A 16,593-nucleotide genomic window follows, 5' to 3' on the forward strand; every position below is an offset into this window, starting at 1 on the left:
ACATCTCAGGGTGCAGCATAGTAAAGCATAGACTCAGCTTTATTTGTAGTTTTTTGTGTATTTCCCCCAAAGCCAGAAGCGGTTTTGAAGTCAAGGATACTATGACAGGATGAAGTTCTTCAATGGATTGACACTGAGATGCCTACACTGTGCAGAAGTGCTTTATATTAAGACATTTAATATTTAAAAGAGCAAGAGAGAACAGGAGAAAAAATCCCCAAACAACAAGCTGTATGACTTTCTTCTTCTAAGACGGGCACCTTAGACAGTCAAACCCAAAATGCCAATTCATGTAACTCCAGTAACATGGCCTACAGACAGATCACTTCCCATGGGATTCAACCCTTAAAACCACAGGAAAGCAAACTCCAGAATGGGCTGAAGAACATCAGCTCCCTGTTACCACACTGCTCATTGGGCAATTCCATTTAATCTTGATGCTGTGACTGCCACACATTTACCAGGCACCCTAATTCTCATTATGCGTTCTTGACCCATTATATAGAGCACTTAAACAGCCTGTATCCTCTCTCATCCAACCTCATAAAGCCATTATTTAACAGAAGCACTAACAAACCTCATATATTTTCCAGTTTTCTGGGGGAAAAAAACAACTTTGTTTACTGTGTCTAACATCTATTTCTGTCACCTCAGCTAAAAGAAATGTTTCTGTTGCAATTAGTTCCGAATTTTTTTGGGAAAGAGGAAGATACTGTCTAATTTCCATGCTGGAAATTTTAATAAACAGCACCCTCAAGAGGATTGGAACTCACTTCCTTTACTGTTTGTTAAAAAAAAAAAATAAACAAAAAACCAACCAAACAAAAAAACCCCCCACAGTTGCTAAGCTACCACTTTTGAATACAGCCAGAATAATTTCCAAGGGTTATTTAAGGTGTTTAAGTACAGAGTAGATACTGTGCAGGAATCCAGGTACGCACTAATATCACCACATCACTAGTGCTTCTGTGGTGGCCCCTGAGGCCCCTGCGTGATTTAGTGTGAAACTGAGGCTCACCAAGATCAAACAGAGAATCAGTCCCCATTATGAGGTGATCCTTTAAGGAGGTGGCTTTGGAGAGGGATGAGGAGACAGGCTGCTTCAGGGCTCCCTGCTGCTCTGCACATTTGGGAACGTCGTTGTGAGAAAAGCTAATGTAAGGAGAGCTCTCATGTTTTGATCTGGGAGTGAGGAGTCCCACGGCCATCCTGTTTGTGGGCTGAAGGCATGAGAGGACACCTGGACTATTTCCTTACACTACGCCGGGTATGAGACCCAGACACACAATGTGGACATTTGGGAAGGAAGCAAAACAGCTGTACCTCACTCTGGGTAATGGGAGGGCTGACTGGAAAGGCACATTGCTGGTGCTCTTCTTCCCCAGGACAGACAGGAGGTCACTAGGTGGGGGCAGCTGCCACGAAGATTACAGCCCCACCCCTGTAAATCTCAGCCTAAGTAAGACAAGTCGTCTTCGGAATCTTGAAGGAGAGCAACCTCGTGTGGAATGTCTGGATCTAGTAGTGAAGAGATCTTAAAAATCACGTCTCAGAACAGAAACTGAACGTGCTGAGGACAACCACAATTTGCATAGCATCAGAAAAGTCACCCTGGTGCTTCATTCTGCCTTATGATGGAGGGTACATATTTTCTTTGCAGAAGTAACACCATCCAGATGTCTCTTCCCTCTTTCACTCACTTTTTCCAACTGAACACATCTCATATCAATACAACTAAGACTGATTTGCTGGCATTTTATTCCTAACTTCACTGAAAAGGACGACTTCCAAGAATACCAGAACACTCAATGTTAAATACAGCTGTAATTTACAGAGTGAATAAATTTGATTCCCCTTTGGATGTTTCTCTCCAATGTGTTGCCAATGCTCAGGTGCCAGAAATTAGATCCTTGATTGTAGGTTTAAAAAGAATCTTGCAACAATAAAATAAAACCTTGAGAATGAAAAGACAATTAAATAATTCAGTTGTTTTACACTTAATTTAGTAAACCGACTTTCAAGGGCTAAGTGTTGGGTTCTCACTCTGCTGCAAAGGTATTGGCAAATGCTGCTATTTAGCTTTTTTGTTTTGGTAGTTAACATTTTCTACGTGCTTATCAATTTTAGGAGAATACTTATGCGTTAAAAAATATCCTTTACTTTTTAAAAACTCACTGTGATCTAAGGAAGCCTAAGCAAGGATAGCCTTCTGACAAGCAGCCAGATTCACGCCTAATGTTGTTTCCAAAGAGTGTAAATTCCTAGAGATGGAGTACCCAGGCAGATACAGATGTGACCATCAGAGAGCACATTTAATCCATATGCCCAAAGGAAGCTGCTTTTGCAATTCAGAAGTGTTTTCACAGTTGTACTTTGGTACGAAGAACTATTTTGAACTCACTTTCAAAAGCATTTTTACTATTATTTTTACGCTGAAGAAAACTTGGGCAGAAAGAACACACATCTGATCATTATTCCCTGGAACAATAAACTTATAATAAGCTGCTTATCTGTTAATGCTACTTGGCTGCAGCATTAACATAGAAATAAAAACTTTCAAGATCACATTACTATAAGCTCTACAAATTATCTGTTATACAGACATGAATGGTTCTGGTCCCACTATTCTGAGAGAATTAATTTCTCCCTCTTCTCCCAAGTTTTACTGTTCTTTTTTAGCATGTCTGGCCAATTTTCTGACATGAAAACCTTACTCAAACGACTGATTGTTTACTTTACTTACCATGTACAGCAATTCTGGTTAATTATTTTAAAATCCATATACGTACATCTCTATATATAGCCTCCACATGAATATACAGGCTACCATACAGAAATTAACCCTTCCTTCTAATTGCTTTACTAATTTTATTTGATATAAAGTGGGGAGGGAATTTTTGCATAGCTGTAATTAAGCTTTCTTTTTCACTCTTCCCAAGTAGTATAATATACTGGGGTAGAAATACAGCTTAATCTACATTCCACAGGGAAACATATTCCTTTTCATGCTGTAGTTAACAAAGGTGCTCATGAATCAGCTGAAAATCTCAGTTTATAGTTGGATGACACTTTTCTACAACTAACAACAATCCTCAGTTACAAATGCCAAACAGGAAGAGCACATCTGAGAAAAACAAGGCTCTTAAACTGAACGAATGAGTTACAATGATGTGTGGGATGTGCTTTCTATGCAGCAAACTCTGGGAAGACCCTTCTGTGAAGAGCTATCTGAGAACAATTGGAGACGCTTTGGTGTTCCTACTCGCCTCCCACAGCCCTTTGTATCAGCAGCTCAGCTAAGAGAGCCTGACAGCAAGATTCTTTTGTCATTTGAAATCCCAGGTACTGTAACTCAGCTCAGTGCTGCACAAACGAATCTCTACTGAGTGCCTGTGTGTTTCTACAGAAGAGAGAAATTTCTCAATGGCTGGCTCTCAGTGTGCAGCATGAATTGTTATCTATCAGTTATCCCAACTAAATCGCTCTCTGCTAAGAAACCTTCCACCGCCTTGGTCTCCCTGATTTACAAAGAGCAGCACCCTCATTTCCACATAAACACACTAAAACTCTCCAGCACCTACTTAAAGCCCTACCTATGCTGTGCACAAGGATCTGTGATGCATGCAGTTCCTCCCCCAGTTCGTTGCAAGAGCGAGGAGAACTTGTGCTTAAAGCACCACTAGGTTCTCCAATCCCACTGAAAAGGTACAAGTGCATAAAAATTGAAATTCCAAACTCAAAGTTTGTCTTCACATCCAAATCTTAGTATAAGAGGCACTTCTCCATTATTCTCGTAAGCCCATCAGAGAGATACTGGATATGAATATAAAAATACAGAAGCATGAACACAAGCAAATAATTCTCAATTTCCAAGATGCAGTCAGCTACAAACAATCCCCCCTCCCTTTTTAGCACCCATAATATTAAGGAGTAACTGAAAGTAGTTGCAATACTTCAGTCATCGTATCAGAGACAGCTGCAAAAGACAGGGCAAGGCCATTAGCACTGGCAAATTCACAGTGCTCTTTTTCCTCAAGTCCCACATCAATATTTGCATAATTCAGCAACATAAACTCAAGGAACTGTCAGAGTTCATTCCTGAAAAAACCTCCTTTAACTGCTAGAGGCAGACCTCCCTAGGCCAGAAGAGCAGATTGAAGCCATGCAAATCTTCTTACATCAAGAACATTTTAGATAGATGTAACAAACACTTATAATTTTGCAGAAAGTTCTCTCCCATCTCAGCAGAAGGCAAGTCCTCAAACACTTCAATGACATGAGAAACAGGCTCTGATCTGCTCACTTTCCTTCTTGCCAAAGCAGACTACAATTTTCCAAATATGTAAGACCATTTTTTCCCCAACCACATAAAATCCCAGTCACTGGAATCAGAGTCTGACAACAGTTAATTTATTTGGACTCCTTCTACCTCATCAACATGCTAGAGCTTCAGGCTGTAGCATAATCTCAGCATTTTTCTCTCCTGAAAAACAGATGCCACTAGGAGGAAATAACTTTGTGCTCTGCAGCAATTGTCACATTCCCAAAGACAACTTCTTCTCATGCCTTTCATCAAAAAAGAATTACCAAAATAGAATCTTTCTACAGACTCTTAGGAGTTCCCATCCATGGCTTTTGATACCTACACTTGACACCATTTGCCCAGCTATAACTAAAGATGAAAAGAGGAAACACTGTTGAAAATCACCAAATCTCTGATGGGTTTTCTCCTATATGAAATCTGTGAATGTGTAGGAAAAGAGCCTGCTTTTACTGAAAAGATTGGGAATGTATGTTATATTCAATGTGCTGTTTCAGGGAGGAACTGCAGTGTCTAAAAGTCAACCCACAGGTCTCTGGGGTACAACCCTCTGTTCTATTACTGCTACCTGTATGAGGGACACTTGCATCCCATATTTCTGATTTCCCCACCTGAAACAAAGTGAACAAATAACTGCTTAACACAGATGTTTCAACATCCATTGCCTTAGCATTTGCAAGCCTTGACAGGTCTTAGGCTAGCTAGAGAGCACTCAGCAAAAGCTGAAAAGTAATATTAGTTTAGATCATATTTTCTGCATTTTTTTGTCCTACCGTTTTTAATTTTGAAGGACAACTGCAATTGCACTTCATCCATTTAGGCTTATCCTAAAGTCATTATTTGTTATGATGCTGTTCCTGCCTTCAACTACAAAGAAAATGACTATCCCTACCCCCTCACAGGCAGGATTAACAGCCACAGAAAATGAGTTATGGTTACTCTCACTGACAGGAGCTCAGAAGCAAATTTATTTTCAAAAGTCCACCTAAGCCCAAGAAAGAATTCTGCGCCCTGTGTCTTCCTAATTCTTTTTCACAGGTACATAATGAAAGCGCACACAATGTGTTTTTCTTCATCACCAGTCTGCACACTCAAGATGTATGCTGAGACCTGTTGGTGCCAAGGGCAGTATGTGAACTAGGTGGTGTAAAATAAGTGATGCAACATGACACACAGCCTGTGCACTCACATAATTTTTTTTTTATAAAGCACGTATTAAAAATATTAACAGCACCGGTAGATAATTTAATATTTAGGTGGAATAATAACTATTTTACTTACGTCTCTGTTAATCTCCAAGTAAGCAGGCTGTGTATAGTGTTCAGTGAGACTGTTTACAAATTGGTAGCATCCAGCCTCAATTTTTCCTTCAATTCATAGTTGCACATTTCTTAGCAGAACAGGTACGAGATGCAGCAACATAGGCTTCTTTTGACCGAATTTGGTTTAGAAGAGCCATAGATCCTGGCCTGACTGTTTTTAATGCTCTTCATCAGTAGATTGATGAGCACACTAATCTGCCTTGCTCAGAACTAAGCTGTTACCCAAGTACCCAAATGCTGCTATCAGCTTTTGCCCACTAGACACTACTGAAGGAAGCATCCTCAAATCAGCTGAAGACAAGACATTGTGGGATAAAAATACAAATTGGATGCTAATATACTGCACAGTGCTTACACAGATCAACATCACACAACAATGATCTCCAAGCAGCCTTCCAAAGAGGTAATATTTCAGTTCAGAGATCAGCATCCAGCTTCTAACCAAACATACTTCAAAATCACAGGCCATGTTAAAAGATGAATGGCAACACTGTTCTGAAACCATTCTGAAGAGATCTGTTTTCTGAAGTTGTAGTGTAAACATGTACTTAGCTACCTGCAGCTGCAGTGATAAAAAAGATTGTGTTCTCTGTGATTCACAGTAATCAATATATGAAAACTAAATAAATTGAATTCTCACCAAAAGCAAGAGAAGATAGGAGACAAATATCAGATATATAACAGCTGCAGCTTTTCAAAAGGTACCTCCAGGAGCCACTGCAAGCATGCTCCATGTCCTATGCAATGAGGGACGCGCACACAGCAAGTCACGGGGAGCATCCAGCACTGTCACCAACAAGGCACGTGTGCCCTGGTCTGCTCTGTCCCAGCCCTGAGTGCAAGAACACACACGACTCAAGAGCCCCCTGTGCGCTCCTGCCACGACAAACAGCCCCAGGAAGATCCATGGCACAATAAAGAACATCCTCCATGGAGCCAGGCTGTAGGATTACTGCTTTACTTGTTTCTTTTGACAAATACCAAGAAAACAATGACGTGTTTCTCACAGTTTGCCTGGAGAACATGTCCTCATCCTCCTTCATGAGCTGAAGCCTAAGGATTTTAACGTTGGTTTGGATTTTGTTTTTTTCATCTAGAAAGTCTTCATATGGTTAACAAAATACTTATGAGTATGGACTCAGGTGTTACTGTTATCAATATCTCCTCTACCAAACTGGAGTAGATGCTTTGCTAGATTAGATCGTATATAACTTTGCGTATTAAAAAAGTAGATGGAAATGCCAACTTACATTTATTTTAATACAATTGTGTAATTTGAGGTTTACAGAGCCATGCATAAAGCATTTGTTATTCCACCTTTAACAAAATTGATCCATTAACTCTGACCATATTTTTAGTACATAGTTTGCCACAAAAGCATTAGGACACATTATGAATCATTCTGGCATTATGAGAGTTAATAGAATACTGTATATTTTTCAGGATTATTAATATTTAGTGTCATTCAGTAAATTAAAAAATCAAGTTTAACTAAGGTTAAAAATATCTGATGATACAGTACATAGATGATTGTAAATGTATATTAATGAAGCTTTACACAATTGACTGGGTATCTTTTCATTAATCACTCACAAACCCATGCCAAACATATATCAAAGACTTCAGCTCCTTTTTCATCCAATCTTCCGACATTTCATTATTATGGTTACCTGATTAATGGATGCAATAATATATGTGGCATGATATGATATGTTCACATTAAATTTTAATCAAATATTACTAAATTCAGAAAACATTAAGTAAATCATGACTGATGAGGCAATATTGCTGTACTGTCGTATTGATGGTTAGAGAAACTCACTATGGAGTTACAGATTAAGGAGGAGAAGTAAATCTTATGAGGAAATAGAAGTATCTCAAGTTTAACTAGTTGGTTCTTTTAAAATTGCCTTCCAGCCAAAAGCTGAATATTAGATCCATCAAAAGTATTCCACTATCTGTAACTGATATGAATGCTTTGGGTTTTTATACTGCAAGTTGTCTCGCTCTTTAAAAAGCATGGATTAACATATACTCTGCACAAGGGCCTTTACCAAAAGAAGATGGCCTGTGTAGGGAAAAGAAACATTATTCCCCACTGCAGCTGGGAAAAATTAGCCCAGTTTATTCAATACCTTGCTCTGACTTGAGCAGCAGGGTGTCAGGCACATGGAATGCACTCGGTTTGTTCATTTTTTCCTAAATTGCACTTCTGTGGCTTTGCAGGAGGTGTGCAGAGAGATGGATGGGGGTTCATGTTCACAGCCTAGATCTACAAATGTAAGATGGTTTCACTCTGGAACACCAGGGAACGTGCCTGTACTGCTGCAGACAGCAGCATTCTTTTCAGCTTTATGCCAGTAGTTAACATGCTCATGTGAAAATTCGGTACTCTTACTTGGCCATAATTCCTTATTGCACTTTTAACTGACAGGAAATAAACCACTGAACTGTCTTTTCACTGCTGTGTTTGAAGCTCAAAGAGACCTGATTGTATTCATCCACTTACATTTCCCATTCTAGTAAAATTTCAGGCGGGATCTGCCTGTGTTGTCCTATGTCTGCCTTGAACATCCATCTCCCCCCTCCCATAACTGAAAGATTCAGCTTGTGATTTTGAGCAGCGCTCTTTATAACAAACAAGTTATTTACCCAGAGTAAAACTCCATCTCATGAGAGCTAGATGACCCTTTGGAAGCTAAATATGAATCCTAAAAACCAGTAGATGAATCCGTAAAATTAGATGAATCCTAAAAACCAGTACTAGAGGGAGTACTGGCTAAAAGACTGCAACAAAACATTTCAAGTATTAACCTCTCCTGAAAAAAAAACTTATTTCAAAGAATTTAGAGCTCCTAGAAATAAAGAGTCTTATTTGCTAATTCAAAACTTTCAGTGTAATAATCTATGACTATTCTTGTGTAGAATTTCAGTCCCACGGTACAGACTAAACAGGTCTCCTCTTTCATTTGTTTGTACCTTATATATAAAAATAAAAGGGAGACAGTCTTGCATATTACCATCTTTTTGGCAGACTCTTATGCCAAGATATCAGATGTTACAGGATCTAATTTTGATTATGTGAAGTAGCATACAAGTCCTTCTTAACTGCATAATTAATTGAATTCACAAATGAATGCATTGCACAGTGCTTGCCACAAGACCTTTCCAAAATGCTGTTTGCTTCTTCATGTCCTGGGCTCACTTTCCGTTCCTTTTCTTGTTTTGAAAGATTACAAGGGGTGTAAGATTGCCTTGTGTTTACCAGCATGGAAAATCTCAGTGCTACTGCACTGCAAAGAAATACTACTCAATTCTGCAGCTATACTTTGAATATTAAGAGCAATAAATATTTAACGTGCTTAGCTGGATTTTTTTTTTTTTTGACAACTTGCTTTTTGCTAGAAGTCATTCCATATAAAGGATTTCAAGGAAAAGCATAGAGATAATAAAGGCAGAAAAGGAAATTAAAATGCTTAAATAGATACAATGGAACTAAAGACCAACTGGGAAGAAGCACAGAGCACTGATGAATCCTGGTAGCTCAGCTGAGCTGCTGGTTTATTACTGGTTAGATGCATGGCACAAGGACTTCAGTTAAACACCTTCTTGCTATAAAAGTGAGTTTGGAATGTTTTAAGTGTGACTAGCTCATAAAACCTAATGTGAACAGTTATGAGAATAATTAAAGCAATTCACCAAGTTATCTTCCTCCATACCCAGATAAGTTTTGTACAGTTACAAGATTAAAAAGCACAAAATTCCTGTGAGTGTAAGGCCTAATAAAAATGGAAGAATACATCCAAACCCACAGCTCTTACCTCAGGCAAACTCCCACTGGTGTTGGCACCTCATGTGATACAGAGAAGAGTACAGACACTTCAAACAAAATTGCCTGGAAAGGTTTGATTCACTCTCACTTGATTAATTGAATGAGATATATATAAAGTCAGTCTTGCAGCTCTTGCTTTTCTCAGGAATGGAAACATACCAGAAAAAAAAAAAAAAAAGAGAAAAAAAAAAAGAGGTAACTCAAGGTTCTCAGTAAATTTTAGGTCCGAGCATGATGTTATGGCTCAGGCCTTCAGAATTCTGCAGGCTTCCACTAGAGTGTTAACAAGATCCAGCATTTAATGACCCAACGTAACTTTGTAGTCTACCGGGTTGTGTCAGATACCAGACCTTTTGTCAGAAAGCCAGCTTGAAATGGGCCTATTTCTTTGCATTACAGTCTCAGAGGGGAACAACAAAAGAATCCAGAAGACTTTTGACTGAGCACTCTGGATGTGTGACCGTTCACTGTATGTTGAAAATGTGTCCATTTCTAAGGGCAAGGAAAGCAATAATGTTCTGTCCAGAGAAACACTGCTGTGGAGTTAGGATAAGAGAGCCACTTTAGAGAAAGAGAAACAGAATCAGTGCTAGTGATGCAGGAACAGAACCTTTATATCCTTTAGCAAAGTAAAGATGCTAAACAAACCCACTTTTTCCCAAGTTTTAAATCCCAAAAACCAAAGCTGAAAGGGTCTTTTACATTTGTGGATAGGGCCAGCTGAGGGAAGCATTATTCAGCTGCCTGTGGCGGCAGTTAGGAAGGCAGAAACAGAAGCACAGATGCAGGGCAGGCCCTTTCAAAGCTGAGCATGAGTGGAGCAGCAGGTCTGAGTTGAGGAAATGGGGGCAGGCCTGTGGGTTACGGGTGAGAGGGGACTTGCGGCAAGGGTGGCAAAGTGACCAAAGGGAGGGCGGTGGCTTTACAACAGAGCTGTATGAGAGAAAATGAATTAAGAAATGTTAGGAAGAGACTTGGGGCAACGAAGCATATGTGAAAAATATGGAAATCCTCACATTTCGACTTCTCATCACTTTCAGATGGCCAGTTCTTTTTGACGCCAAAAATATATCAGCCCTACTGAATATAAAAGAAAAAGTCAGTATATCAACTGCTCATCACTGTGCCCTCACAAAATACTGAAAACACGAAGGTTGCTGCTCAGCTTAATGCTGAGGGCTTATGAACACCAAGACAAACAGTTTTCTCGTATCTTGCACCTGGACAAAGTAATGAAAAGGAATACCACTTAACCTTTCACCATTCCCACCAACTCCTTTAACTAAATTAGTTGTTCTGAGCAAAGAAATCACACTATAAATATAATTAGTTACTTGGAACCTGATCTAAAGCCTAATGAAATCAGCATAAGGCTTCCAGAGAGAAAGCTATAAAGAAAATATTAGTTTGATTGCTGTGGGCAAAACTACTTTCAGATCTAAGCAGAGAATTTAACTATTTTATTCTGCAAGCAATGAGAAAATATCTTCTTGATTCTAAGACTAAAATAAGAGACCTAATTAATTCTAGAGCACCACAGCCATATACATTACTTCTTAGTATGCATAAATCCAATAGTTCCTATTTTAAACAGGAATATTTAAGAGGCGTTTAATTTAAGTGGTTGTGGATCCTCCTTTCAGTAAACACATGTGAAGGCATACATTGTGTTTAAATATAATAAATACAGCTAAAATCATGCATCTGGGTCAATCCTCTGCATGTAATCAGGATTATGAAAATTTAGTTTTTCTTATCTTTCTCAATAAATGGTCTATGTACAGATGACTGGAAATGTATTCAGACATGGTCTTGTTGTGTTCTTGTTTTTTCACTCACCAGTTTTTTCCTCCCTGCAAATCTGACTGATTTCAAATTCTGTCAGTTGCTCTGGTAGCTAAGAAAAGTGCCAAACTGTCGTCGCTGATTTCTAAGCTGTGCTCAAGTTCTTTCAGACACAAAATTCTCATGCCAAGGCATTGTAATCGCAAGTTTTCAGCCCATTTTAATGACTTGCTCTTTTGGCTTTTATTGCTGACCACATGCAATTCTAAAGGAAAAGGTCTCTGAGGACCTTGAGAAGGCAAAATCCAAATAGATACAAAAGGGGAAAAGGCGACTGGAAAAGGTTTTGATTTAGTTTACACCTTCTCCAAGATTTCACTGTCCTGAGTAAGTGAGGTCCCTTGAGCCCTGGTTGTCAAAGCCCTCCTTGCCCACAGCTCCTCTCAGGCATTCCCCAGAGGCAAAAGAGACACAGCACATCCAGGGGGAAATCCTAAAATCTGGTTATTCTGAAAAAACTTGAAAAATGGAAGGAGGCCCATCCGTTTCATGGCTCTGCACGTGTGGTGGGAAAAAAATTGTCAGAGGCATAGGGGAATCCGTTTTGTTTCAAAAGTGCTTCTTCAAAGAAACAGACATCCCTGTCTCTCTTTGAGGAAGGCACTGCGTGGGAGGCTCTGTGGGCCCTCCTACAATGCCATGACTGAGAAGCCTGTCTTTAACTGGAGCTTCACTGAAAATGCACAGTCCAGATAAAATGCAAAGACACAAAGAGTAAATAAAGAAGTAGTCAATGCTAAGCAAAGTGTGGGCCGAGGAATTCTGCCTCCTAAGGAGGTGACAGTCAAATGAAGCTGGCTCATCATGTGTGTCAAAAGCAGCATCAGACAGGTAAATAGCAATTCTACACTTCCCTCCTACTCTAAAATTCCACCCTAAAAACACAGGGTATTTTAGGAAGCTTCCTGCTGACAGGCACATCCTGCCCAGGATTACATTTTAATAGTTCTTCTTTTAGACAAACATTTAATTTATACTTAGAGTCAACATGCTATTCCCATGCAGTCCCTCAGGAGGAGCAAAACATGCAAAACACAGAAAGGGTGGGAATGAAAACAAATAATCAATCTGCATTCATTGATAATTTTGTAGATAATGTAGTAGAGTATTTACTATGGTTCTGTTTTCTCCAGAGGGCAACTTTTTAATCTTTCAGATCAACTCTGTAGACTGGCAGAAAACAGTGGCCATTTTCAGCCCAGTGCAGCAGAGGCTGGCACGCCATCTGCAATCAATATGTGACATTCAGCACTCCAGAATCTTGGTATTTTGGACAAAAATCCACAAAATGCCCAAGACTATTCTCTAAGCAAAGAAAAACTTTCATATAAATTTAGATTTATTTTTTTTAAGTGGCAAAAATGTCATTATATCACATTTAAGCTAATTTTACAAAGGTGAGGTTACAGGTTTTACTGGCTTCTGCAGCCACTTCAGGACATTGCAACATGATACATTGCAACATGATGCTTCTTGAAGGGCCAGGGGACAATGGTATTTTCATTTTGCTAAAGCCAAAAAGTACTACTATCCTCACACTGGCTTGACTCAACAACACAGCCCCTAAAACCTTTATTCCGTTGATACACTATCTCTTAATCCTTTAGCTCCCTTCCCACACGTGGTAAATTGGCCCAGCACCTTCCTCCTTTTTCCACTGAAGATATTGTGCCTTGAAATGAACACTGAGTCTCTTAAAACCCAATAAATGAAATTGTCTTCCCTCAGCCAGCAACAGGAGTAATGAAAAACATTTCTCAGAACCAGTTTGTTTGATTTCCACAAGTGTTTGACCTAATGATCTGTTTTAGCAAATTGGTATGACTTATGGATAACTGATAAGCACACAGCAAAAACCAGCCATGCAATTACCTGTCACAAGTTAAATACTTTATGCAAAATTAAAAACTATACACAAAACAGAACAGGAATACAGTTTGAATAAATAAATAAATTAAAATCTCCACTTCCATTGCAAAAGATGAAAAAAAAAAAAAGTTGGTAAAGAGACTGGAAATAACAGCTTGACAGTATGCAATTTAACTGCCAGGGTATCGAAAATCTCATCCTACATAGTATTTAACAAGATCATCAACATCTGCCTCTGGATTAATGCAGTATGGAAAAGGATAATCAGCTAGCTAAGTGTAAGATCTGGTGTTTAGATGCAAGAAAATCAGTAAATTGTGACACATTTAATTCAGTATAACTTCATTAACAACTGAGCAACTGAGTTTTGTGCTCAAATCTAAAGACCTCTGGCAAACTTATTCCTTTGTAGCACTACCAGAAGAGAGAGGAAAAGACCAGGCTGCAGAGGACACAGGATTAGAGAAGGGCTTGTCACTGTGAAGAGGTACCGTGATCGAGTGTGATGGGCAAAATGGGTACTATACTCCTACAGATAGCAGCTAAATATTACTTTTCCCTGAGTGTGTGTCCATGAGCTAACAGGAAGAGAAACACAATGGTTCAGATACAATGAAACAACTCAATTTCACCGTCTCATGACTAAGCGTGAGTGCTGACGGTGAAGTGCCAACTCCCCTTTCTCCCTCACCCAGGCCAACCTATGCCTTTAACAGCTGCTACACGGCAACTTCTCCTATCTCCCATTCAATCAACGGGCTCTAGATCCAAACCCCTCTGGACTACATGGGTTCTGACTTTCTGATGTATAATGAAACCAAGTGATAGATAAATTCTTGCAAATGAAAATGAGAACTAGCAAGGTGTCTTTGGGAAGCTCCTTGCCAGAGGAGCTTGTCTAACCACATATGTTAGAAGCAAACCCCCCCCAGCACTCCCATGTTGCAGAGTCAGTCCCTGCAGCACAGGCAGAGTTGAGAGCCATGGCACATCAGGCCGTGTGGGCTCCCTCAGAGACCCACAGACGCCACCCATGTCTGAGGATTGCAGCTACAAAGGGCACAGAGGGACTCTGTGCTTTCTTTACTTGCTGCCAATTAGCTTTTTTACTTCTTATCTTCTGCATGTCTCAGCTTTAGCCCTACCTTCTTTTCTCTCTCCCTTTTTTTTCTTGCCTTCTTTCCCCTTTCAGACTATTATATGAACTCATGCCACCCTTTGTTCCACCTGACAAAGTTACAGTCCCTCTAGCACACTTTTCTTCTCTGGCCTTCACAAAACACAAAGTTGTGTGGACCACGACTCTCACCACATTCAGTGCCCTGCTTGACTGGTCTCTCTCAAGACAGTGTATTTTGAATAATTAATCACAGAAACATTGAGGTTGGAAAAGGCCAAGTCCAAGCATTAACTTAAAACCGCCAGGTCCACCACTAAACCCCAAGAACCACATCTACAAGTTTTTTTGAATACTTCCAGGGACTGCTATTCCATCACTGCCCTGGGCAGCTTGTACCAAATGCCTGACAGCCCGTTCAGCGAATAAATTTTTCCTAACATCAAATCTAAACATCCCTGGGTGCAATTCGAGGCCATTTCTTCTTATTCTATCACTTGTTACGTGGGAGAATTGACACTACTGTTAGCACACACATGGTGATATGGCAATTTTAGTAGCATTGCCATTGTCACCTGTTTCCAGGCACTCCAATTCCTGCAATGAAAAGCCATGAGGAGCCCTTGCACTTTTACTGCTTCACGACTCGGCTGGGGGAATTTTTCCCCACAGGAATCCCACTCTCCCCTCATCACAGCCCTTGGTGTCTGTCCCTTAAGCCTGTGCCTAGAACTTTTAAAGTGTTTTTTGATCTCTCATGGGATAGAAGCCTTTAGTAGCATAGCCCTTTTTATTACCTCACATTCTGCTCTATTCCCATCAATGAGCACCCACAGGAAGAAAGAGCTATCATAGTAATTTGAACTCAGAGAAAAAATAGGAAGACTATAGCCAAAAGGTAAGCAAGTCTCGTTTTAAAAAGCATTTCAATTAAACTCACCCAGTACTGGTCTTCATGCTAGTTTTAAAGCTTCTGTGCGGCAGTGACCGGTGCAGAGCTTTAGAGGCCTCAGATGACAGTATAGCAGCTAGCTTCTGGAGTCCACATACAGCTATACACAAATTATGCACACCAGTTTCAGCCTTATATTGGCTTACATCTGTTACTTTGAATTATATCCTCCTGACATTTATTAAAGACCTGGGGATGCTGACTTGATACACAACTCAAACACAACCGTTTCTTACTCTTTCAGAGCCATGTCACTTATTCCTGGGCAAGGTTTTGACCAGACATTCATATTTTTATGTGTGTTTCTTTACATCCTCTTTGTGCTGCATTGTAAAAGGCACTTACTTAACTGGTGTTGCACCAAGAACCTCTGTGGGCCATGCTGGGGGTACTTTTCCCCACAGACACCCCCTAGTTCTCCTCAGCAAGCCCCAGCAGGCTCATGGTCACTTAATGTCTTCCGCGCAGGAGGGTGGTGAAAGGCATTAAGTAACACTGACAGTGAAGGCATTAAATAATATTGGACCCAGTATCATATTCTGGGGTATGTCACTAGTCACTGGACACCCGTGGAGCTCTGCCACTGATCGTAATGAAAGCAAGCCCTGTGAGCCTGGCAGCTGAGGCAGTTTTCGGTCCATCTCTATGTCTGTTTATCAAGATCATAGATCGTCACTTCCTATACAGTGATGTTACGGGAGATCATCAAAAGCCATGCTAAAGTCAAGATGAACGCGCAGACGTGACCACAAACTTGGATTAGAAATCTCTCTGTGAGGCTAATCACCCTTACAGAACAACCATTAGTGCTGAAATGCTTTAAATCAAGATCATAAGCAGCAATGCCCAAGGAGTGGCTGAGGTCACTTGGTTTGTTTCGCCTGGAGGAGACTGAGGGGAGCCCTCATTGCGGTCTGCAACATCCTTATGAGAGGAAACAAAGGAGCAGGCATCGATCTCTTCACTCTCATGACCACTGACAGGACCGGAGAAAATGGCATGAAGCTGAGTCAGGCTGGATGTCAGGAAGAGGTTCGTCCCCCGAGGGTGGTCGGGGAGTGGAACAGGCTCCTGAGGGCAGTGGTCACGGCCCCAAGCCTGACAGAGCTCCAGCGGCATTTGGACAGCGCTCTCGGACACATGGTGTGATTTCTGGGGTGCCCTGTGCAGGGCCAGGAACTGAACTCGATGATCCTGACGGTCCCTTCCAACTCAGCACATCCGATGATTCTAAAAGATTTTCTCTTCTTTTTTTTTTTTTTTTTTCTTCACCGTTTTCATCCACCAACTTTTCTCCAAGCAGCAAGGAAGGTGATGTTTCCCCGTATTTTCCTC

General features: G+C 40.3%; 1 long non-coding RNA gene across 1 annotated transcript in view; it reads right to left on the reverse strand.

Moving 5' to 3' along the window:
• The window catches only part of LOC136294162 (uncharacterized), an 81,558-nt gene that overhangs the window by 56,942 nt on the left and 8,023 nt on the right, over positions 1-16,593 (reverse strand). The gene's annotated exons all lie outside the window — the stretch shown is intronic.

Source organism: Chamaea fasciata, unplaced genomic scaffold, assembly GCF_029207755.1.
Source record: "Chamaea fasciata isolate MVZ Bird 193981 ecotype frontalis unplaced genomic scaffold, bChaFas1.0.hap1 SCAF_9, whole genome shotgun sequence".
In the NCBI taxonomy this organism is placed as follows: domain Eukaryota; kingdom Metazoa; phylum Chordata; class Aves; order Passeriformes; family Sylviidae; genus Chamaea; species Chamaea fasciata.